The 25,436-nt window shown below is 41.5% G+C and overlaps 1 protein-coding gene across 1 annotated transcript in view; it reads left to right on the top strand.

Annotated features, from left to right (window-relative positions):
- The first annotated feature begins 6,406 nt into the window (after nucleotides 1-6,406).
- LOC143927979 (uncharacterized) overlaps nucleotides 6,407-25,436 on the top strand; it is an 89,209-nt gene continuing 70,179 nt past the window's right edge. The window contains exon 1 of the mRNA XM_077452517.1: nucleotides 6,407-6,525. The gene's annotated coding sequence lies outside the window, so the exon portion shown is untranslated. The remainder of the gene's footprint in view (nucleotides 6,526-25,436) is intronic.

Here is a 25,436-nt window from a genome sequence, read left to right on the forward strand (position 1 = left end):
ACAATTATTAATAACATCAATATATCTAGTCAATAGTAAGGATCAGATTAATATCCTTGATGTAAATGTACATAGATATAATAACCGTTTAGAGACAAATGTCTACTTTAAACCCACCGATTGGAATAGCTATCTTCCTTTGCAGATTATGAGGGTTAAAACGAACTGTTCACCCACAAGTGACTTTCTCATCCAGTCCCAGATTATCAAAAGTAGATTTGTAGGAAAGGGATATAACCCCCAGCAGTTAAACACTTTGGTAGAGGAAGTGTCTCTGCTCCCTAGAGAAGTAGTTTTGAGAGATGGAATACCCTGGAATAATGATAATAGCCACAAATGGGGCTTTGTATCAGGTTTCCATTCACAGCATAAAGAGGTTGAAGCAATTTTCAATCAACACTGGCATATATTGTGTCTGGACAAAACATTAACCCTTTCAATGCTAGGTCCGTGCGTCGTATGGACGTACAGAATTGCCCGAAGGTGGCCACGTCAGTACAGTGTACAGACCTAATTTCTCCTTCTCCTATAAGCTTCTGGTCACTTCGATGGCCATAAGCTTATATCAGAATTGTTCAGACTCTGCTGAACAATTCTATAACTCTTATCAGCGGATTACAACCCGCTGATCAGTTATTAACCCCTAATTTGACTGCCCCCCCCCACCAACGCCACGGCCTCCCTGTCCCCTGCCTCTCCACCACGCCACACCCTTTCATCTAAAATTGCCCCCACTCTCCTCTCCTATCCCATTCACCCCCCTTCTAACCCCAGCACTAATTTCCCCCTCCACTCGATCCAATCCCCCCTGCAAACCCGCTCCCCGCAGCCACCATCATTAGCCGGCATCCCTGAGGAGCCGAGGAGGAGGAAGTAGGACAGCTCGCTACAGCACCTGCCCGGGGCTGAGGTATTGCAGATGAGAGGGAAAATCTATGCTGCCAGGAGAGTTATTTTAGGGAGGGGGGTTTGAGTATATGTTCTAAGGGGTGCTGTGTTTTGAAGTTTAAGCCCCCCAGCACAATTCCGCTCCCCTTCCAAAGCACCCCCTAGCACATGTCCTCTAACCCCCCAAAATCAAAGATCCCATCCCAGCTCCATCCATCCCCTGATCCCATCCATGCTTCATCCACCCCCATCCCAGCTCCATCCATTCCCCCATCCCATCCCAGCTCCATCCATCCCCTGATCCCATCCCTAGTCCATCCACCCCCATCCCACCCCAGCTTCATCCATCCTCCAATCCCATCCCTGCTCCATCCACCCCCATCCCAGCTCCATCCATCCCAGCTCCATCCATCCCCCAGATTTCATCTCTGGTCCATACACCCCATCCCACCCCACCTCCATCCATCCCCCCGATCCCTTCACTGCTCCATTCACCCCATCCCAGCTCCATCCATCCCCCTGATCTCATCCCTGGTCTATCCACCCCTATCCCATCCCTGCTTCAGCCACCCCCCATCCCATCCCTGCTCCATCCACTCCCCTGATCCCATCCTAGCTCCATCCATCCCCCTGATCCCATCCCAGCTCCATCCACCAACCCCATCCCATCCCGGTTCCATTCACAACCTGGTTCCATCCTGGCTCTATCCATTCCCCTAATTCCATCCCGACTCCATCCATTTCCCTGATTCCATCCTGGCTCCATCCATCCCTCGTGATCCTACTCCAACTCTATCCACCCCTCAATCACATCCTGGCTCCACTCACCATTCCATCCGATCTCCATCCATTCCCCTGATTCAATCCCGGCTCCATCCATTTCCCTGATTCCATCCCGGCTCTATCCATTTCCCTGATTCCATCCTGGCTCCATCCATTCCCGGAGGGTGACACCATGTTTTACTGCACCAGGTGACACCAACCCTAGTGTACGCCATTGTATGGGGCTCAGGGGGTTTAGCACTTTTACATATGATGGTTTGCACATGGTTTGTTTATGGTTAGGAGCGCGGTATGAAAATGTATTATTTATTGTTTTATTTTTATAAATTATAGCCAATGTTTTAATTACTAAAGGTCTTGGGGGTCATGATAGAATTTGCTCTTCATGTCCTTTTTGGTAGACATCTGAACTGCCGAAAAATTATGTTTAATTTTTCGGGTCATTCATTATGATCGCAATTCATTAATTCATAAATTCGTAAATTTGAACATTCATTTAATAATACATTTTTTTCATTATTATTATTGTTATTTATCATTATTAATTTGTTACATTCCATTCATTTAGATATGGCATTCGTTATTTCGGATAATTTGTAACTTCAGATAAATTCATATTTGTTATGTTTACTAACAGACAAATTTCAAAGAAAATTCCAATACCTATAATTTAATAGTTAGTTATTATTTCAGATTTTTGAATTTTCGGTTTTCAGATTATCGAGCTTTCGAATTTTCGAATTTACAATAACAAATATTAAAATTTACGAATATTCGGAAAAATTTGTCATTTTTCATTAATTTTGATGTTTTGTCGAAATTCATAAAAAAATGAATTTGCAATTAAACAAATTGCACATGTCTACTTTTTGGCAAAATGGGCAGTAGTCTCCAAAAGGATTTTGTATTGCCATCCTCTGGACCAGAACTGCATGTTGAACTTGAGGGACATAAGAACTTTTTCCACGATGTTAGTGTCATCTTGGGGATGTGACAAGAAATCTTTCCAAAGTGAGGAAAACTCTCTAACACAGTTGTAGCCACAATAAAATGTTTCATTACAAAACTTCCCCTCCATTTGTGTTTTGGTGACTACTCTGAAGTATGGACTTCACTTTCAGTCCCGGTAACAATGGTTATTCGAACAAATAGAGATGATGATTCTTCCTAGTGGGGGACAAAACAACAATAAACACTTGACAGGTTTGCTAATCCTTCGACATTTTATCCAAAACTAAAAAAAGAAAAAATGTTTTGGATTTAGACAAACTTTAAGTTGTGTTAGTCCTTTAGAACAATGTTTATGAACCAGCTAGGTCTCAGGAAAATATATGAGCAGTTTATTTGACTGTTCTTACATTTGCAATGCCTTCTAAAATTCATTTAGTTACTTCTTTAAACCACTTGCTAAATCTCTACATTTCAGATTAACATTTTAGAAGTGCTGGTAGATTAGAAATGTTGGAATTGTGTTGGAACTTTAATTGTTTAAAGCCTCAGTTTAGCTACATTTTTTTTAATCAGTCCAGGGGATAATACTAATCACTGTAATGTGAAATGTTCCTTGTGCTGCTGGCTGCTCTCTTAATTGAAATCCAAAGTCTTCTGTCCCCTCCCCCCACATCCCCACAGCCACGAACTTCCAGTGCTGTGGGAGTTAATCCTGTACAAGTGGCTGGACCTGTCACAGGCTCTCTTCAAGAGTAACGAATATGCCCCCCCCATTCATGGAAGCTGTACTGTAGCTTCCATCAAGGAAGAGAATTCTATAAACAGAGGATAACTGGATAACTAAAAGGTCTACCTCCTCCATTTATAGGAAGCTTTTTCATTGATGGAAAATATAGTACAGCCCTCAAAAATTCCACTCTCCTGCTCGCATTTTGCGAGTGGATTTTGAGGGCTGGTGAGTGTGGGCTGCCTGGGAGCACGGGGGGGGGGGGGGGGCGCAGTCATATACAACACCTCCTCTTTGTCCATGCACTTTGATAGTTCATCTGTCCAATCCTGGGACAGGTGATCTGTCTATCAAAGTTCCCCGGACAAGGGGAAGGGGCTGTGTATGACGGCGTGCAGCGGGGAATACACAGCTATTATAATGAAAGCTATTATGTTCCCCGCTCTAATCAACCAGGCAGTGGCTCTCTTCTCTCTTCCCCTGCATGGGTAGGCTGCATTGGGGACACAGTCTGCACTGGCGGACAAAGGCTGCACTGGCAGACACAGGCTGCACTGACGGACACAGACTGCATTGGGGACACAGGCTGCACTGGCGGACACAGACTGCATTGGGGACACAGGCTGCACTGGCAGACAAAGGCTGCATTGGGGACACAGGCTGCACTGGCAGACACAGGCTGCATTGGGGACACAGGTTGCACTGGCGGACACAGGTTGCATTGGGGCACAGGCTGCATCGGGGGCACAGGCTGCACTGGCAGACACAGGCTGCTTTGGTGGCACAGGCTGCATTAGTGGACACAGGCTGCACTGGCAGACACAGGCTGCATTGGGGACACAGGCTGCATTGGGGACACAGGCTGCACTGGTGGACACAGGCTGCACTGGCGGACACAGGCTGCACTGGCGGACACAGGCTGCACTGGGGACAAAGGCTGCACTGGTGGAAACAGGCTTCACTGGAAGACACAAGCTGCACTGGGGACACAGGCTACACTGAGGACACAGGCTGCACTGGCAGACACAGGCTGTACTGGCAGACTCAGGCTGCATAGCAGACACAGGCTGCACTGGCAGACACAGGCTGCACTGGTGGACACAGGCTGCATTGGCAGACACAGGCTGCACTGGGGACAAGCTGACGACGCTTAACTGCGAAATGCCTAGGAGCTGTGGGAGACACATCACCTGTGATTATCAGCCAGGAACAGGTCGGTTGAGGGGAGGGAGGAGACCACCACCTGTGGAACATCGTTTGGCTTGACCTATCCTATGTGTTTTTCTCATTGCCGGAAAAGCTTGGTGTCTGCTTAAGGACACAATAATATGTAAGTGCAATATGTTTTTATCGATTTTCTATTAAAGATGTTACTGTTTTACACTATATTGGTTTTATTAAATTTTATATGATTATACGGAAACTGCGGAATTGCTAACGGGAGAAGTGTATTGAGGATTGGTTATCCGTTGAATGAACCGAAGGCTTACTGGTTGGTGACGCCTGGTGAGTGCCCATTCTGCTGGGTGACGGTGGCACAGATTTGTTTGCTCTTTTTGGTGACACACGCGGATAAGATGAATGGGGATTAAGATGACACAGTTGGAATTGTCGCAATAACCATTACATTTGAAGGACTATAATTTTTGCAACTATTAACGGTGTTATATGCATATTGTTTAGGGATATTTTTGTGATATTAAGGTGGCACAGTGATTATATAGGAATTTTTTGATAAGAATTGATTTAAAAATATTTATATTGGGAAGGGGGAGGCGCAATCTCCTGGTATATATCGCACATTCACTATAACCCTCAAGGTGGGGGATTTTGATTGGGATTGCAGCGTACCCAAAATATTATAAAAGAGGAACAAGGGGTTGGTTTGAGCGCCGGTACAATTGGAATTTTTTCTTTGCACTGGGGACAAAGGCTGCATTAGTGGACATGGATAAAGTTAATATTTATTTTTATAACTTAATTCTACATAAAACATTTTATGAGGGTGTGTTTAGGGGCAGAATTCTGGGAGGGGCAGGGTAGGGGTTGGAGAAGCAACTGGTGGCAAGGCTAGTAGCTCGGGACTTGACATTTTGAGCCCTATCAAGTACATCTTCTATGCATTGGGGGGGGGGGGGGGGGGCAGAAATCACGGGCATAGAAATATTAATGAGTGCCTGTGACAGGTCCAGATGATCGTTGATTTATTAACCCCACAGTAATGTCCCTTGTGCTGATTTTTTTTAAAATTGAATGTGGTATTAAATGCAATCATTAGATGTGGTGACAGCATTGGTTTTCTTTTTTTTTTTTAGGCTTGTTCCCCTCTGTTTTCACCTGGTGATCTAGCCAGTAACACACCTTCCGTATTACAGTCCCCCCATTCTTGTCAGTCTGGGGTTTTACATGAATAAATAAAATCTGTAAGCACCACTGCAAGTGTTCAAATAGAAGGTTGGTATTTGACTTTAGCCCACTGTTGGCAGAAAATGGGTCACATGAGTGCAGAACGAACTGAACTCCTGTCATCTATAGGAGAAGTACAGCCAAAAAAGATTTCATCATACTTTTCTTTAATTGATTTGTCTCATCCCTGCAAACGTATACATCTGGAAGAGATCTTATTCTTTAAAAAAAACAACAGACCTACTGGCTAAATCACCAAATGAAAATAGTAGAAAGAAAGCCTAAAAAAATAAAATAAATGCAGCCATCACATAAGATTTGCTAAGCTGCCATAAAATAAATGCTTGCTTTTGGGTTTTATACTGCTTTAACTAAAGTTAAGCTTTATGTTCCACTGATTGATAGTAGAATTGCCAGTAGTGGCTTATGAAGAATAGTGTAATTTAGAAAATTATGTGCAAAGCATCAGGTGGATAATGCACACATATGCTGCACATATTAGAAGATATATTAAAACCATAAATTCCGGAGGCTAATTAGGGAAAACTTTGGGTCTGATTAAGTTTGCAGCCGGTGTCCATACTGGGTCCATGTGTCTGTGTACAGAATGATGTCAGCCTTGGAGAGGGTCTGCTAGTGAAAGGGGGAGAAGGGAGGAGTTGGAAACAGTTCATAAGAGTCAGTGAAAGTATTGAAGCCCTAAAACTAGTAGACATGTCCAGCTAGCAGATTTGTGACTGATGACCTGTGACAACTAATCTAGGACTCAGGTAAATGAACTTATATAAAGAGATATTACATGTTTTTCATACAGTGCTGATATACTATATATAGAGATATTATCTAGGAAAGGCTATGAAAATGATTTGGGTTATCTGTGGATACATTGTTACTTTTGATAATGTCACGTTTCGCAGTTCACATTTCAGTCGTAATACATTTGTGTAAAGATACGTTTTATGATAAATGCATAATGTGTTTTATTAGTAAATTGTTAGTAAGAAGATGAGTTCCATTTTGCTGTCACCCATAATTTATGGTCATACCGAGTTTGTGTAGGCGGCTGTTCTTATGGCACTGCGTCTTTTCAAGTCCTCCCATTGCTTTTGGGGATTTTATGTGAGTGAAAGTGCAAAACTCATTACATCTGTAGAAAATGCTAAGACAAGATTATCTGATGGAGTACAAACAACAGTTACATAAGAATCCTTATCCTTAAATATATTACATTGTAATCCCGGGAAGCAGAAAAAAATGAGATCACACTTAAAGACACGTGGAGTAGTTATAATAGAATATTACTTATTAGAATGAGAACTATTGCACAATTAAGAAAATATTCCAGCTTGGAGATAAGAGGCAAATTCATCAGCAGCACCTTATTTGAGGGTAGGCAGTTTTTAGGCTACTTAGAATTTAGCTAGGGATGACTTTTCAGTAAATAAACCTCTATTCCACAATATAAGTATAATACATTACATGTATTAATATTGCACAAATGCTTAGTAAAGGTTATGGGAAGGAATACAATGCTTCTTAATCCTGCTGCTCAATCCCCTAAATTCAACTGAAAAAAAGACAAAGCTTTCTGTCATTTGTCTACCAGTATTTCCCTGTACACACGATTAGACATTCCGACCACAAAATCTGTCTGATTTTTTCCAACGGATTTTGTCCGAAACTGATGATGCATACACGTGGTCGGACAAAGTTGTCAGAAAATCTAATTGGAACGAGGTGACGTTCGTTGCGTACGACGGGACTACGTAGAGGTTAGTAGCCAATAGCTTTGGTCTCGTAATTTGATATGAGCATGCGTGGCACTTTGTCCGTTGGAATTCTCTACAAACGATCGGAAAAAGTCCAATCTGATTTTTTTGTCGGAAAATTTTAGATCCTGCTCTGAATTTTTTTCCGTCTGAATTTCAGGCGTAAAAAGTCCGATAGAGCCCACACACGATCGGATTTTCCAACAATATAATCCGATCTAACCTTTTCCGTCAGAATTTCCGACCGTGTGTACAGGGCATTACTCTGTTATCCCTAAAATTCCATAATGGATTACACTCAAATGCATGGTCAAAGGATGACTTTAGGAACAGGCAGCCAATCAGTGAATATATGTGAAAACAATTCCCACCATTTGATGATTCAATTTGCTTATTAGATGATCAGGCATTGAGAAGGAGTTGGTGGAGGTTTGTGTGATATAGATCATGTTGAAGGCAATGCAAACATGAAATCTTTTTTTCAGTGTATGTATCTCTGTGTGTGAATCTCTTAGCCCTTGTACACATGGTCAGAGATTCCGACGGAATGTGTCCTATCAGAATGGTTTGTCGGATAATCCGACTGTGTGTGGTATGCATCGGACTGATTCCGTCGGAATATCCGTCGGACCCAATTTTCCAACTTGTTGGAAATATTTTCCGACCAACTGGTTCGATCGGACATACTCCGATCATGTGTAGAGAATTTTGATCGGACAAAGTGCCACGCATGCTCAGATCAAATTCCTACATCAAAGCTATTGGCTACTAGCCTGAATGTAGTCCCATCGTAACGAAATTACGTCATCATGTTCTGAAAGATCTGATTTTTCGACGACTTAGCCCGACCATGTGTGTGCAACAGTTTCGGACAAGATCCGACGGACAAAATCCGACGGACAAAATCCAACGGATTTGGTTGTCGAAATCTCTGACCGTGTGTACAGGGGCTAATAGTCTCTTACAGAAAATCCAAATCAGCAGCAGAGTTGTCAGCGTACCATGCATGCTCCTTTAGGAGGGTTTGACTGCCTATCAGGTATGCAGGTGACATGTACTGACCTGATAGGCCAGCCAATGGCCAAATGAATGAACATGTATGGTACTCGCTGACTCTACTGCTAATTATGAAACAGCAGCTTAGCATTGTCAACCTGTATTAGGAAATGCTGCTGCATAAAAAATTGTTAGTATAAAAAATGTACAACAGGTTAATTTTGTAAAGAGCAAACTGTTTCCACCATATATCGTAAATCCTGTATAATAATAATAATAATGATAATTCACAAAAACATGGTTTGCTTAACCACTTACAGACCGGACCATTTTGCTAGTCAAAGACCAGACCCCTTTTTGCGATTCGGCACTGCGTCGCTTTAACTGACAATTGCGCGGTCGTGCGATGTGGCTCCCAAACAAAATTGACGTCTTTTTTTTCCACAAATAGAGCTTTCTTTTGGTGGTATTTGATCACCTCTGAGGTTTTTTTTTTTTGCGCTATAAACAAAAATAGAGCAACAATTTTGAAAAAAACACATTATTTTTAACTTTTTGTTATAATAAATATCCCCCAAAAATATATAAAAAAACATTTTTTTCCCTCAGTTTAGGCCGATACGTATTCTTCTACATATTTTTGGTAAAAAAAATCGCAATAAGCGATTATTGATTGGTTTGCGCAAAAGTTATAGCGTTTACAAAATAGGGATAGTTTTATGGCATTTTTATTAATAATTTTTAATTATTTTTTTTTTTACTAGTAATGGCGGTGATCAGCGATTTTTATTGTGACTGCGACATTGTGGCGGACACATCGGACATTTTTGACACATTTTTGGGACCATTGTCATTTCTACAGTAATCACTGCTATATAAATGCAGTGATTCCTGTGTAAATGACACTGGCAGTGAAGGGGTTAACCAGTGGGTGGCAGTGTAGGGGTTAAGTGTTCCTAGGGGTGTGTTGCTAACTGTGGGGGGGTTGGGCTTTCATTTAGTGAACACTGATCTCTGCTCCAATCACATGGAGCAGAGATCAGCGTCACTAGTTGCTAGGCAGAATGGAGAAATGCTGTTTACACGGCATTTCCTCCATTCAGCCATCCCGTGAGACGATTGCGGGTATGCCCGCGGCGATTGAGTCCACGGGACCCACGACCGGACTCACGGGGGTCCGACCGGCACGAGAGCGCTCCGCCAGCGGCGCGCTCACGATGGCAGGCAGCATTGAAGATTGGACGTACCTGTACGCCAATATGCCTTCCCGTGCCATTCTGCCGACGTACATCGGCGTGCGCTGGTCGGGAACCGGTTAAGAAAACCACATTCGTGAGGCATGATGCCAAACATACTGAAAAATATACTTTTGGTTTCCACACACTTTAATAGTAAGGTTTAAAATGTAGTCTAAGGCTGGATTCACACCTATGCATTTTTAGTGCTTTTTGCATTTTGAAGATTTGCACTACAGTCCATTTACCATGGTATTGCTAATACAGAAGTTGACTAAAGGTGGCGGTAAAGAGCAGAAAAACCACGTGATTTGGTGAAAGTTGGCTGAAAAAGTCCTGCCGTGTGTATGCAATACAAGTTCATGGCCGATGCCCTTTGTACAAAAATCCACGGGAAAGTTTGTACAAAGTCCTATCGTGTGTATGAGGCTTAACAGGTTCTTTTCAAAGATTGCCCTGTATTTGACTCCATCCATCTTCCCATCAACTCTGACCAGCTTCCCTGTCCCTACTGAAGAAAATTATCCTCACCATGTTTCACGGTGGGGATGGTGTGTTCAGGGTGATGTGCAGTGTTAGTTAGCTGCCACACATAGCATTTTGCTTTTAGGCCAAAAAAGTTCAATATTGGTCTCATCTGACCAGAGCAACTTCTTCCAAATGTTTGTTCTGTCCCCTATGTGGCTTCTCGCAAACTGCAAATGGGACTTCTTCTCAGCCCTTGTACACACGGTCGGAGATTCAGACGGAATGTGTCCGATCTGACCGTATTGTCGGATAATCCGATTGTGTGTGGTCTCCATCGGACTGTTTCTGTCGGGATATCCGACGGACCAAGTTTTCCAACTTAAAAAGACAAAAAAGTAGTGATGCACAGTACTATAACAGGGAATTTAGCCTAGGAGGCTAATAAATTCTATAGGCACTAAGATTATTAGGTGATATATATACTACCGCATAAAGTAAAAGGATGGTATGTAAAATGGTATGCGTGTTTTATGAGGGGATGGTAAGGGACCCTCACCTCTATAACATGGTAGTATTCAGGATAAAAATCAAATGAATATACAAGCATAAAAAAGAAAAAAAGGCACAATAATTAAAACTAGTGATTCCCAATGCGATTTGTTAAAGCTGACAAAATCGCATAAAGTGCCAGTGCTAGACGATAAATAGGTCCGTGAGAATATCTACTACACCATAAAGTAAATTAAACAATATACATAAAGCAGTCACAAAAAATAGTGATTCCCAATGCGATTTGTTAAAGCTGACAAAATCGCATAAAGTGCCAGTGCCAGACGGTAAATAGGTCCGTGAAAATATCTACCACACCATAAAGTAAATTAAACAATATACATAAAGCAGTCACCAACTCGATAAATCAATTGTGCAGAGAGTGGTTGGTTGTAACTGACAAAAATCGCATAAGGTGCCAGTGCCAAAAAAGTTATAGAACAAAATACGTGCAGGTGTCCTCTACCATAAAATAATCAAAGCAATATCAATGCAACAGTAAGCAGCTCAGTAATTCAATTGTGCAAAGAGTGACAGAAAATCAAAATAAACGCATAAGCAATGTTGGTGTTGAGGGAATAAACAAAATCCCTCTAGAGTAATCAAAAATGGCCGCCAAATGAGCTATTACTGTCTCTATTTAAAGACACTTCCTTGAGCACTAGTCATCCCCTGATGAAGTCACGTGACCGTGACGAACACGCGTCGGGACGCTACCGGAAGTGACGCAATCGAGCTCGAGGCTCGTTTATACACTACATAAGAAACTTGTTTGTTTGTGAGTACAAATTTTTTTGCTGTAATAAACTATTATATTGGTTAAAAACTACTACACTATGGGGCTCCCTTCCTCCTCATTTTTTAACCCCTTACATACACGCCAATTGCCGAGGTACCCCCCCACGCTGAGTGCTGCTGAGCGATTACTTAAAGGGACCAACACAGCGCAATAGGCAGGAGACGCCAGTATCTGGGCATACCGGAACAGGACCTCGAGGGATAAAGAGCACCAGGAACCCTGAGGATATATATATCATATGCTGTTACCTTACAGCTGTAAGGTAAGGGGACACCCATATTTCGACCACACAGGACCACGTGGGATATATTCACCATCACCACTACCACCATCGATTACATTGCTCTTTTATAGTGCACATATATCCAGACACCAGCACTTTATGCGATTTTTTGATATATGCGATTTTTGATATAATCGCCACCGGCTGTCGCACAAGCAGAATGGACACATTCCGATAAATTTTATTATTCAATTTTTATATATAATTTTCTTTTCTGTTTTACATAGATTTTAGCTATTGTGCACAGCTTTTTGATTACTCTAGAGGGATTTTGTTTATTCCCTCAACACCAACATTGCTTATGCGTTTATTTTGATTTTCTGTTACTCTTTGCACAATTGAATTACTGAGCTGCTTACTGCTGCATTGATATTGCTTTGATTATTTTATGGTAGAGGACACCTGCACGTATTTTGTTCTATAACTTTTTTGGCACTGGCACCTTATGCGATTTTTGTCAGTTACAACCAACCACTCTCTGCACAATTGATTTATCGAGTTGGTGACTGCTTTATGTATATTGTTTAATTTACTTTATGGTGTAGTAGATATCTTCACGGACCTATTTACCGTCTGGCACTGGCACTTTATGCGATTTTGTCAGCTTTAACAAATCGCATTGGGAATCACTATTTTTTGTGACTGCTTTATGTATATTGTTTAATTTACTTTATGGTGTAGTAGATATTCTCACGGACCTATTTATCGTCTAGCACTGGCACTTTATGCGATTTTGTCAGCTTTAACAAATCGCATTGGGAATCACTAGTTTTAATTATTGTGACTTTTTTTGTTTTTTTATGCTTGTATATTCATTTGATTTTTATCCTGAATACTACCATGTTATAGTGGTGAGGGTCCTTTACCATCCCCTCATAAAACACGCATACCGTTTTTACATACCATCCTTTTACTTTATGCGGTAGTATATATATCACCTAATAATCTTAGTGCCTATAGAATTTATTAGCCTCCTAGGCTAAATTCCCTGTTATAGTACTGCGCATCACTACTTTTTTTCTTTTTACTCTGTAACTGGGGTCCAAGTACCCCACTTCAGTGTGTGCAGCAGTACGAATACTAGATTCTTTCCTGATTAGGCGCAGGAATAACTTCTTTCATAAGTTTTCCAACTTGTCTATAACATTTTCCGACAACATGCTCCGATCGGACATACTCTGATCATGTGTAGCCTACTCCGACGGACAACGTGCCACGCATGCTCAGATCGAATTCCTAGACCAAAGCTATTGGCTAATAGCCTGAACTTTGTCTCGTCGTAATGAAATAACGTCATCACGTTATGTACAATCGGATTTTCCGACAACTTTGTCCGACCGTGTGTATGCAACAGTTTCGGCCAAAATCCGTTGGCCAAAATCCGACGGATTTAGTTGTCAGAATGTCCGACCATGTGTACAAGGGCTTATAGCTTTCTTTCAACAATAACTTTCTTCTTGCCACTCTTCCATAAAGGCCAGATTTGTGGAGTGCATGTCTAATAGTTGTCCTTTGGACAGATTCTCCCACCTGAGCTGTGGATCTTTGCAGCTTTTTCAGAGTTACCATGGGCCCCTTGGCTGCTTTTCAGATTAATGCTTTCCTTACCAGGCCTGTCAGTATAGGTAGATGGCCATGTCTTGGTAGGTTTGCAGTTGTGCCATACTCTTTGGTCCTTGAGATGTTCAAAGCTTGGGATATTGTTTTATAACCTAAACCTGCTTTAAACTTCTTCACAACTTTATCTCTGACCTGTCTAGTGTGTTCCTTGGCCTTCATGATGCTGTTTGTTTACTAAAGTTCTCTAACAAACCACTGAGGGCTTCACAGAACAGCTGTATTTATGCTGAGATTAAATTACACATAGGTGGACTCTATTTACTTGTTGGGTAACTTCTGAAGGCAATTTTAGTTAGGGGTATCATGGTAAAGGGGGCTGAATACAAATCCACACCACACTTTTCAGATGTTTATTTATAAAAAAAATCTGAAAACCAATTATCATTTTCCTTCCGCTTCACAATTATGTGTCACATTCTGTGTCAAACCCAATAAACCCAATAAAATACTTTGGCATTTTTGGTTATACCATGACAAAACATGGAGAATTTCAAGGGGTATGAATATATTTTCAAGGCACTGTATGTCCTAGAGTACATAAAACGTCCCCTCTCCTTATGTCCATAACATAGTGGGGTGGTATTCTGTAGTTTGCAAAGGTGAACTGGGTAGGTATAAAAACACTGCTTTGGGTAACACAAGCCACAGGATAGCAGTGGATTTCTGGGAGGATCAACAGCATTTTATTTGGAATTAATTATTAGACATAACAAAACATGAGCTAATAAAGGAAGTTTATTGTCAGGGCATTTACACCAATCAGTCATACCTTTATAACGACTGACATATTAAGTTAATAACATTGAGTATCTCATTACAATGGCATCTGAAAGTTCGCGGAATATATTAGGCAGCAAGTAAACATGTTGTCCCTGAAGCTGATCTATTAAAAGCAGACAAATGAGTATTGCATTTTGTTGTGTATGGGGCTGCTTAGCTGCGGACCTGTGTCCACAGCCAAAAGCCCCTGCAATGGGTGTGTGACCATCAGAACAGGACCATGGAGCAATAGAAGAAGGTGGTCTGGTCTGATGAATAATATTATCTTTTACATCATCTGGATGGCCAGGTGCATGTGCACGTGGGGAAGAGATGACAACAAGATGCAGTATGGGAAAAGGCAAACTGCTGGAGGCTTGGGAAGCTTTTGGCAGTGTTCTGCTGGGAAACCTTGGGTCCTGCCATTCATGGAAATGTTACTTTGACAGGTACCACCTACATAAATATTGTTGCTAACCAAGTACACTCCTTCATAGTTACATAGTAGGTGAGGTTGAAAAAAAGACACAAGTCCATCAAATACAACCTATGTGTGTGATTATATGTCAGTATTACATTGTATATCCCTGTATGTTGTGGTCATTCAGGTGCCTATCGGGTGTTTCTTGAAACTATCGATGCCCCCCCCCCCCCCGCGCTGAGACCACCGCGTGTGGAAGGGAATTCCACATTCTTGCTGCTCTTACAGTAAAGAACCCTCTACATAGTTTAATGTTAAACCTATTTTCTTTGAGTGGCCACGAGTCTTGTTAAACTCCCTTCTGCAAAAAAGTTTTATCCCTATTGTGGGGTCACCAGTATGGTATTTGTATATTGAAATCATATCCCCTCTCAAGCGTCTCTTCTCCAGAGAGAATACGTTCAGTGCTCGCAACCTTTCCTCATAACTAATATTCTCCAGACCCTTTATTAGCTTTGTTGCCATTTTTTGGACTTCACTCCATTTCCAGTACATCCTTCCTGAGGACTGGTGCCCAGAACTGGACAGCATACTCCAGGTGCTGCCGGACCAGAGTCTTGTAGAGCGGGAGAAATATCTTTTTATCTTTTGAGTTGATCCCCTTGTTTGTTTTGTTAGCAGCAGCTTGGCATTGCATGCCATTGCTGAGCCTATCATCTACTAGGACCCCCAGGTCCTTTTCCATCCTAGATTCCCCCAGAGGTTCTCCCCCAGTGTATAGATTGCCTTCATATTTTTGCCACCCATGCATTATTTTACATTTTTTATACATTAAACCTCATTTGCCATGTAGTTGCCCACCCCATTCATTTGTTCAGATCTTTTTGCAAGGTTTCCACATCCTGTGGAGAAGTTATTGCCCTGTTTAGCTTAGTATCCACAAATACAGAGATTGAACTGTTTACTCCATCCTCCAGGTTGTTTATGAATAAATTAAATAGGATTGGTCCCAGCACAGAACCCTGGAGGACCCCACTACCCACCCCTGACCATTCCGAGTACTCCCCATATATCACCACCCTCTGAACTCGCCCTTGTAGCCAGTTTTCAATCCATGTACTCACCCTATGGTCCATGCCAATGGACCTTATTTTGTACAGTAAACGTTTATGGGGAACTATGTCGAATGCTTTTGCAAAATCCAGATATACCATGTCTACGGGCCTTTCTTTATTTAGATGGCAACTCACCTCCTCATAGAAGGTTAATAGATTGTAGACATGTGCAATTCGTTTAGTTCCAAATTCATTCTTTAACAAATTTTGACAAATTTGTTAATTCCGAATTTCCAAATTTTTCAATTTCCGAAATTTCAAAATTTGCAAAATTACGAATTTCCAAAATCTCTGAATTTCCGAAATTCCAAATTTCGGATTTTCGAATTTCCGAGTTTCCAATTTTCGATTTTTCGAATTTCCGAATTTAAGAGTTTCCGAATTTTCAAATTTTCGAATTTCGGATTTCCAAATTTCGAATTTTGGAAATTCAAAAATTCAGAAATCCGAAAATTCGGAAATTCGGAAATCCGAAATTCGTAAAATCTGAAATTCGTAAATCCGAAAATTTGAAATTCGGAAATCCGCAAATTCGGAAATTTGGAAATCCGAAAATCTGAAATTTGGAAATCCGAAAATTCGAAATTCGGAAATCCGCAAATTCGGAAATTTGGAAATCTGAAAATCTGAAATTTGGAAATTCTGAAAATCAAAAATTCGTAAATCCGAAAATTCGAAATTCGGAAATCTGCAAATTCGGAAATTCGGAAATTTGGAAATCTGAATATTCAGAAATTTGGAAATTCAGAAAATCTAAAATTCGGAAATTCGGAAATCCGGAAATTTGGAAATCTGAAAAATCGAAATGTGAACATTCATGAAATTTCCGAATTCCAAATTTTCGAATTTCCGAATTTTCAAATCTGTCTAATAGATTGGTTTGGCAAGAACGATTCTTCATGAATCCATGCTGATTACTGCTAATGATACAGTTCTCATTGATAAAATCTTGTATATAGTCCCTTATCATCCCCTCCAAGAATTTACATACTTTTGATGTTAGGCTAACTGATCTGTAATTTCCAGGGATGTATTTCGGGCCCTTTTTAAATATTGGTGCTACATTGGCTTTTCTCCAATCAGCTGTTACCATTCCAGTCAGTAGACTGTCAGTAAAAATTAGGAACAATGGTCTGGCAATTACTTGACTGAGTTCCATAAGTACCCTTGGATGCAAGCCATGTGGTCCCAGTGATTTATTAATTTTAAGTTTCCCAAGTCTAATTTTAATTCTGTCCTCTGTTAACCATGGAGGTGATTCCTGTGAAGTGTCGTGAGGATAAACACTGCAATTTTGGTTACTGAAGCCCCTTGATTCTCTCGTGATAACTGAGGAGAAGAATAAATTCAATACCTTTGCCATCTCCCCATCCTTTGTAACTAGATGTCTTTCCTCATTCTTTATGGGGCCAATATGGTCTGTCCTCCTTTTTTTACTGTTCACATACTTAACCACTTGCCGACCACCGCACGACGATATACGTCAACAGAATGGCACGGGCAGGCATATGGGTGTACCTGTACGTCCCTGCCTTCCCGCGGGTGGGGGGCCCGATCGGGCCCCCCCCGGTGCCAGCGGCGGTCGGTATCCGTGCAGGAGCAATCCGGGATGAGGGGGCGGCCATTCATTCATGGCCACCCCCTCGTGATCGCTCCTGACGAATGGAAGTGAAGCATTGCATCACTTCCTCTCCTGTAATGTAAACACAGGCAGAGGAAGTGATGTAATCTCTCCTCCGTGTCGGTATTTTTCGTTCCGGCACCGAGGAGAGAGGATCGGTGAGTTGCACCAACACGACACTACACAGTAGAACATGCCAGGCACACTCACACCCCCCCTTCACCCCCTGATCACCCCCCCAATTACCCCTGCCCCCCCCAGTCACAGTGACACCAATTGCATTTTTTTTTTGCATTGGTGTCATTTGTGACTGTAATAACTGTTAGGGCAGTTAGGGTTAGCCCCCTTTAGTTCTAATGTACCCCCCTAACCCCCCAATAAAGGTTTAACCCCGTGATCACCCCCCGTCGCCAGTGTCACTAAGGCTGGGTTCACATTGCAGCGGTTTATGAGAACGGATGTGATTCGCACCGCACTGCAGTGCAAATCACATCCGATCTCTGTGCGATTCGAGTTCAGCCATACAGATAGTATGGCTGAATTCGCGTCTCACCCGCCGCAAATTCGCACGATATGCGAACTGATCTGGGGGTGTCATTAACATTTCACTGACACTCCCAGCAGTTCGCATAGGGCAGTGTGAACTGCCGCCGGGAGGCATGCGATGCGGGAACCCGCCGCGGATTCGTGGCGTTCCCGCAACGCTCCAGTGTGAACCCAGCCTAATAAGCGATCGTTTTTCTGATCGCTGTATTAGTGTCACAGGTGACGCTAGTTAGGCAGGTAGGTATTTAGGTTCGCCGCAGCTTTTTATAGTGCCAGGGACCCCCATATACTACCGCATAAAGCCCCCTGATTGCCCCCTAGTTAACCCTTTCACCAGTGATCACCATATAACTGTTACAGGTGACGCTGGTTGGTTAGTTATTTTTTTATAGTTTCAGGGCACCCGCCATTTATTACCTAATAAAGGTTTAACCCCCTGATCACCCGGCGGGTGTCATTTGTGACTGTAATAACTGTTAGGGCAGTTAGGATTAGCCCCCTTTAGTTCTAAGGTACCCCCCTAACCCCCCCAATAAAGGTTTAACCCCGTGATCACCCCCCGTCGCCAGTGTCACTAAGGCTGGGTTCACATTGCAGCGGTTTATGAGAACGGATGTGATTCGCACCGCACTGCAGTACAAATCACATCCGATCTCTGTGCGATTCGAGTTCAGCCATACAGATAGTATGGCTGAATTCGTGCCGCACCCGCCGCAAACTCGCACGGGACCCTTTTTTTGGTCCGCAGCAGAATCGGATCGCATGGGTGTTCACACCATGCGATCCGAGTTTGCAGATCGCACTGCGATATGCGAACTGATCTGGGCGTGTCATTAACATTTCACTGACACTCCCAGCAGTTCGCATAGGGCAGTGTGAACTGCCGCCGGGAGGCATGCGATGTGGGAACCCGCCGCGGATTCGTGGCGTTCCCGCATCGCTCCAGTGTGAACCCAGCCTAATAAGCGATCGTTTTTCTGATCGCTGTATTAGTGTCACAGGTGACGCTAGTTAGGCAGGTAGGTATTTAGGTTCGCCGCAGCTTTTTATAGCGCCAGGGACCCCCATATACTACCGCATAAAGCCCCCTGATTGCCCCCTAGTTAACCCTTTCACCAGTGATCACCATATAACTGTTACAGGTGACGCTGGTTGGTTAGTTATTTTTTTATAGTTTCAGGGCACCCGCCATTTATTACCTAGTCTCACTAGTGTACCCCTAAATTTAGGGGTGTCTACTTTCCAAAATGGGGTCATTTGGGGGGGGTTTGTGCCATCTTGGCATTTTATGGCCTTCAAAACTGTAACACCCTTAGAAAGCCTGAAGGCGGTGCTTGGTTTTCGGGGCCCCGTACGCGGCTAGGCTCCCAAAAAGTCCCACATATGTGGTATCCCCGTACTCAGAAGAAGCAGCAAAATTTATTTTGGGGTGTCATTTCACATATGCCCATGGCATGCGTGAGCAATATATAATTTAGTGACAACTTTGTGAAAAAAATAAATAAAATAAAAAAGTTTGTAATTTTCCCGCAACTTGTGGCAAAATATAAAATATTCCATGGACTCAACATGCCTCTCAGCAAATAGCTTGGGGTGTCTACTTTCTAAAATGGGGTCATTTGTGGGGGTTTTGTGCCATCTTGGCATTTTATGGCCTTCAAAACTGTAATAGGTAGTGAGGAGTGAAGTCAAAAATTTACGCCCTTAGAAAGCCTGAAGGCGGTGCTTGGTTTTCGGGGTCCCGTACGCGGCTAGGCTCCCAAAAAGTCCCACATATGTGGTATCCCCGTACTCAGGAGAAGCAGCAGAACTTATTTTGGGGTGTCATTTCACATATGCCCATAGCATGTGTGAGCAATATATCATTTAGTGACAACTTTGTGAAAAAAAATAAAAAAAAAATAAAAGTTTGTAATTTTCCCGCAACTTGTGCCAAATATAAAATATTCCATGGACTCAACATGCCTTTCTAAAATGGGGTCATTTGTGGGGGTTTTGTGCCATATTGGCATTTTATGGCCTTCAAAACTGTGATAGGTATTGAGGAGTGAAATTACAAATGTATGCCCTTAGAAATCCTGAAGGCGGTGCTTGGATTTCAGGGCCCCGTACGCGGCTAGGCTTCCAAAAAGTCGACCACATGTGGTATCCCCATACTCAGGAGAAGCAGCAGAATGTATTTTGGGGTACAATTACACATATAACCATGGCATGTGTGAGCAATATATCATTTAGTGACAAGTTTGTGTAAAAAAAAAAAAAAACTTTTTTTTTTGTCATTATTCAATCGCTTGAGGCAAAAAAATAAAATATTCAATGGGCTCAACATGCCTCTTATCAATTTCCTTAGGGTATCTACTTTCCAAAATGGGGTCATTTGGGGGGTTTTGTACTGCCCTGCCATTTTAGCACCTCAAGAAATGAGATAGGCAGTCATAAACTAAAAGCTGCGTAAATTCCAGAAAAAGTACCTTAGTTTGTAGATGTGACAACTTTTGCGCAAACCAATAAATATACAGTTATTGACTTTTTTTACCAAAGACATGTGGCTGAATACATTTTGGCCTAAATGTATGACTAAAATTGAGTTTATTGGATTTTTCTAATAACAAAAAGTAGAAAATATCATTTTTTTTCAAAATTTGCGGTCTTTTTACGTTTATATCGCAAAAAATACAAATCGCAGAGTCAGTCAAATACCTTTAAAAGAAAGATCTATTTGTGAGAAAAAAAGGACGCAAATTTTGTTTGGGTACAACATTGCATGACCGCGCAATTACCAGTTAAAGCAGCGCAGTGCCAAATTGTAAAAAGACCTCTGGTCATTGACCAGCAAAATGGTCCGGTCTGAAAGTGGTTAAAGAATTTCTTGGGATTTTTTTTGCTCTCCTCTGCTATGTGTCTTTCATGTTCTATCTTAGCCGTCCTTATTGCACCCTTACATTTCTTGTTGCATTCTTTATAAAGTCTGAATGCTGATGATGATCCCTCAACCTTGTATTTTTTGAAGGCCTTCTCCTTTGCTTTTATATGCATTTTTACATTGGAGTTAAGCCATCAACAACTTTTGTTTGCTCTTTTAAATTTATTACCCAATGGGATGCATTGGCTAATGCCCTTATTTAATATGCTCTTAAAACAAACCCATCTCTCCTCCGTGTTCTTTGTTCCTAAGATTTTATCCCAATTTTGCCTTGTAGCAAGGCTTGTAGTTTAGGGAAGTTGGCTCTTTTAAAAAATTCAATGTCTTTGTATTTCCCTTATATTTCCTATTTGTCTGATTTATACTGAAGCCAATTGACCTGTGGTCGCTGTTACCTAAATTGCTCTGTATTTCCATATCCGTGATCAGGTCTGTATTGTTGGTAATCAGTAGATCGTGGAAAAGGTATTACCTGATGATAGTGGCCTCTTTCAGAAGGATAATATGCCCTGTCACCCTGCAACAATAGTTTAAAAATGGTTTGAGGAACACACCAATGAGGTGTTGACTTGGCCTACAAATTCTCCAGAACTCATTCAGTCGAGCATCTGTGTGCTGGAAAAGCAAGTCTGATCCATGGAGGCCCCACCTTACAACTCAGAGGGCGTTAAGGATCTGCTACTGATGGCTTGGTGCCAGATACCACAGCATACTTTCAGAGGTCTAGTGGTGTCCATGTCCTGAATAATGAGCCCGAGTCGAACGTCGAGCTGACCTGCAATTTTATTTTTTAAATTTTGGTTTGGGGTTAATATTCATACCAGACCCAAAGGGCCTGGTAATGGACTGTGGGAGAATAATTTTTTTTCAATGACTTTTATGTGTATTGCCAGGACTGACAATTTATTATAGCTGTGAGTAGTTTTAAATGACTTTTTTTCCTTTTAGAAATGTAATTTTGCTCTCGGACTGTTCTAAACATGGGAAACAAACGCCATTTTATAGGCATATTATAGACACCCTCCAGGTACGAAATTTAAAGGAATATTTCACTTTTATTGTTTCACTTCAAGCATTATTAAAATCACTGCTCTCGAAAAAATTGCCGTTTTTAAAACTTTTTTTTGCATTGATACATGTGCTCTGGGGCAGGACCCAGGTCCCCAAACACTTTTTATGACAATAATTGCATATAAGCCTTTAAAATTAGCACTTTTGATTATTCATGTCTGTGTCCCATAGACTTTAATGGTGTCCCGTGTTCGAACAAATGTTTTGCATGTTCTGCTGCGAACCGAACCGGGGGGTGTTTGGCTCATCCCTAGTCCTGAAGGGACAGAGCTGTTTTGACAGCAAAAGGAGGGCCTACTGAATATTAGGTGGGTAGTCATAATCTTATGGCTGATTGGGGTATACTCTTTGAAGCTGATTTACCATAGGGAATTGTTCACACATTGAGACCCCTCTCACATCACACCGCCCATAGAGTGGGCAGTAAAACGCTGCTATTTTTAGCAGCGTTTTACTGCCGGATTTGCGGCGCATTTCGGCCGCTAGCGGGGCACTTTTACCCCCTGCTAGCGGCCGTCAAAGAGTTAAAACCACCGGCAATAGGCCACAATAGCGGCGTTTTGCCGGCGGTATTACAGCGCTGCCCCATTGATTGCTGGCAGGACTTTTCCCTGACGTCCTGCCAGCGCACTGCTGTAGGGTGAAAGCCCTCTGGCTTTCACACTACAAACAATGGTGCAGCTTTTTTAGGGTGGATTGCAGGCGCTATTTCTAACGCTATAGCGCCTACAAAACGCCCTGGTGTGAAACGGGTCTGTAAGTTCACACAATAAAAGATTAATTTTGATTATCAAGCCATGTGAAACGAAAATCCCAATTTACTTATTTTACCTGCACATGCAGTGATTCACACAAATTATTGTGTGACCATTCTTAAATCCTTTAGTTTTTATTTTCCCTGGTTAAATAGAAATTAATATTTTAAATAAAAATTTAACAGTATATATATATATATATATATATATATATATACAGTATATGCTGAAACTCTACAGTATATCGTTCTTAGGGATAATAAATATAATTTACATTAAGTACGTATGTATATTAGGAATGCTTCTAATCAGGAGAATTTGAGAAACAATTTCTAGCGCCATATACTCAACATGTTCTCTTTGGGCCCAAATAGCTAAGGAAAGACTGTAAAAAAATAAAAATAAAAACACATGGGGAGTTATTTAAAAAAGGCAAATCCACTTTGCACTACAAAGTGCACTGGAAATTGGAACTTGGAAGTGCAGTCACTGTAAATCTGAAGGTGGAAAATGCAAGGAAAATAAAAAACAGCATTTTAGCTTGCACATGATTGGATGATAAAATCAGCAGAGCTTCCCCTCATTTTAGATCTACCCCTCAGATTTACAGTGACTGCACTTCCAAGTGCACTTTCAGTGCAATTTCAAGTGCACTTTGCACCGGTAGTTTGCACTTGTAGTGCAAAGTGGATTTGCCTTTTGTAAATAACACCCTATGTTTTTATTTTTTTATGCATGGGTGACTCTTGAAGCAAGCAAGATGAAGCATAGCACACCAGGTACCAGAGTAAATCTGGCCATACGCCCTACAATTTTCTTATTCAGTTTTCTTTAGATTTACCTTCAACTATGTAGTCTGCTTGATTGCATACAAATTGAAAGTGTTTAGGTTTGACCTCCTATTATATGGTTTTGGTAAAGCTAAAGGAAAGTTTACAAGAAAAATTGTATAATGTATGGCCAGCCTAAGAGACACATCTTGCCTAAAACCTTGAGCAAACAGTTTTTTTTACAATCTGTGTACTCACATTAAAATAACAGAAATTCCCCATTCTTGACATTATCTGCTCAATGACCCAGAGACATTCACCTGTCTCAATTTTTACAAATTTGTTCATATTTACTGGTAAGTCATAGAACTAGCCGGTGAATGTTGCAAAGGGAAAATGCCTCTGAATGCAGGGGACTTTCTGAAAAATGGACTTTGAATGTGGACTTATTTTACCTATTATAAATTGTTTGGTAAATGGGGTCTGCAGACTGTAACCATTGTAACCATGTTTCTGTGTTTATCACTAACTTCATTGTAGCTATAGAACAGAAAACAGAACAGCTATAAAACAGGCTTTTTTTTTTTTATTCCATTATCATGTTAATGGGGGGGGGGGGGGGGATAAAAAAGGAAAGTAAAATTTCTCACATATGCAAAGTTCAATAATAAAACACATTAACCTGTATGATTTCAAATAGAAATGAACCAATAGTTGCAGAAAATGTTAAAACGGAGTCCCCCCTGACATGCCACATTTGGCATGTAATTCTTTTTGGGGGGGCGGGTAGCAGAAACCCTCTTTTTAGAGGGTTCCAACTCTTACTTCCTCCTGGAGCTCCGTGGCGCCGGAAGGAAGTTCACCTCTCCCCCCCTCCTTCTCGGCAATCACCTGGGACACGTCACAGGTCCCAAATGATTTGTCCGGCCAGTCACAGCACGCAGCGAGGCTCGCAGATACACAGTGTGTGCCCGGCTGTGAAGCCACAGCCGGGCGCCCATAGTGACAATGCTGGCACTGCAGAGAGGAGGGGGAGACGAGAGGGGTTTTGTTCCCCTGCATCGCTGGACCCTGGGACAGGTAAATGTCTGATTTATTAAAAGACAGCAGCTGCAGTATTTGTAGCTGCTGACTTTTCTTTTTTTTTTTTCGGCGGAACTCCACTTTAACATAAAAAAAATTGTCACTTTATGACCACTAGATATGCCAAATATGGGCAACTCTACTCCAAACTGATATTTAAGTTTGGAATTGGCACTGTTGAGTTTATGCTTTGGCTGCCCTCATATCTCTTTGGGGCTTTCGTTGTGGGATTTACTGAGAGTATTTTGCATCAAAGTCCATGAACTCCTGAACTCTTTATTATTATTAATAATAATAATAATAATAATAATATTTAATTTCCTTTCATGACGATCAAGGTAGCATTTTACCATCATCAACATACTTGAAACCACACAGAAATAAAATATCTATTTGGTTGGAACTTTTTTCTACTCTGACTATACAGCATGGGTTTGATTTGATTGATTCCCGCAATGCATGCACTGCATATTTTGGTGTAGAATATAATATTTTTGTGGGTAAGTTCTTTACTACACTTTTTCTATCCTGAGCTAATACTCAAACTCCACAGCTGGCCCCTATTGGTATACTGAGAAAAATCTCTTGGCAACAAAAATTGGGTTTGATTCCTTTGAGTCTGATAATTTGTTGTCTGGTTCATCCAAATCCTCTGCAGTACTGTAAGCCAAGAACTTTATAAATGTATCTAATAGAGTATAAAATACCATTTAGTATGAGATAACATTTTAGAACAACATTTTGAATATCTGCACAAAAACACTGTGAACATTTTCAATGAAGTTGCAGGAGATGCATTCAGTCATAAAAAAAAGATTTTGCTCATACACAGTGCTGCATTTACCAGGTTATACAATACAGTATTTGGCCCTTTTTCCAGCACCTGTACTTAAAAAAA

Source organism: Lithobates pipiens, unplaced genomic scaffold (genome assembly GCF_037356315.1).
Source record: "Lithobates pipiens isolate NorthernLeopardFrog02 unplaced genomic scaffold, aLitPip1_a1.2 Scaffold_23, whole genome shotgun sequence".
Lineage (NCBI taxonomy): Eukaryota > Metazoa > Chordata > Amphibia > Anura > Ranidae > Lithobates > Lithobates pipiens.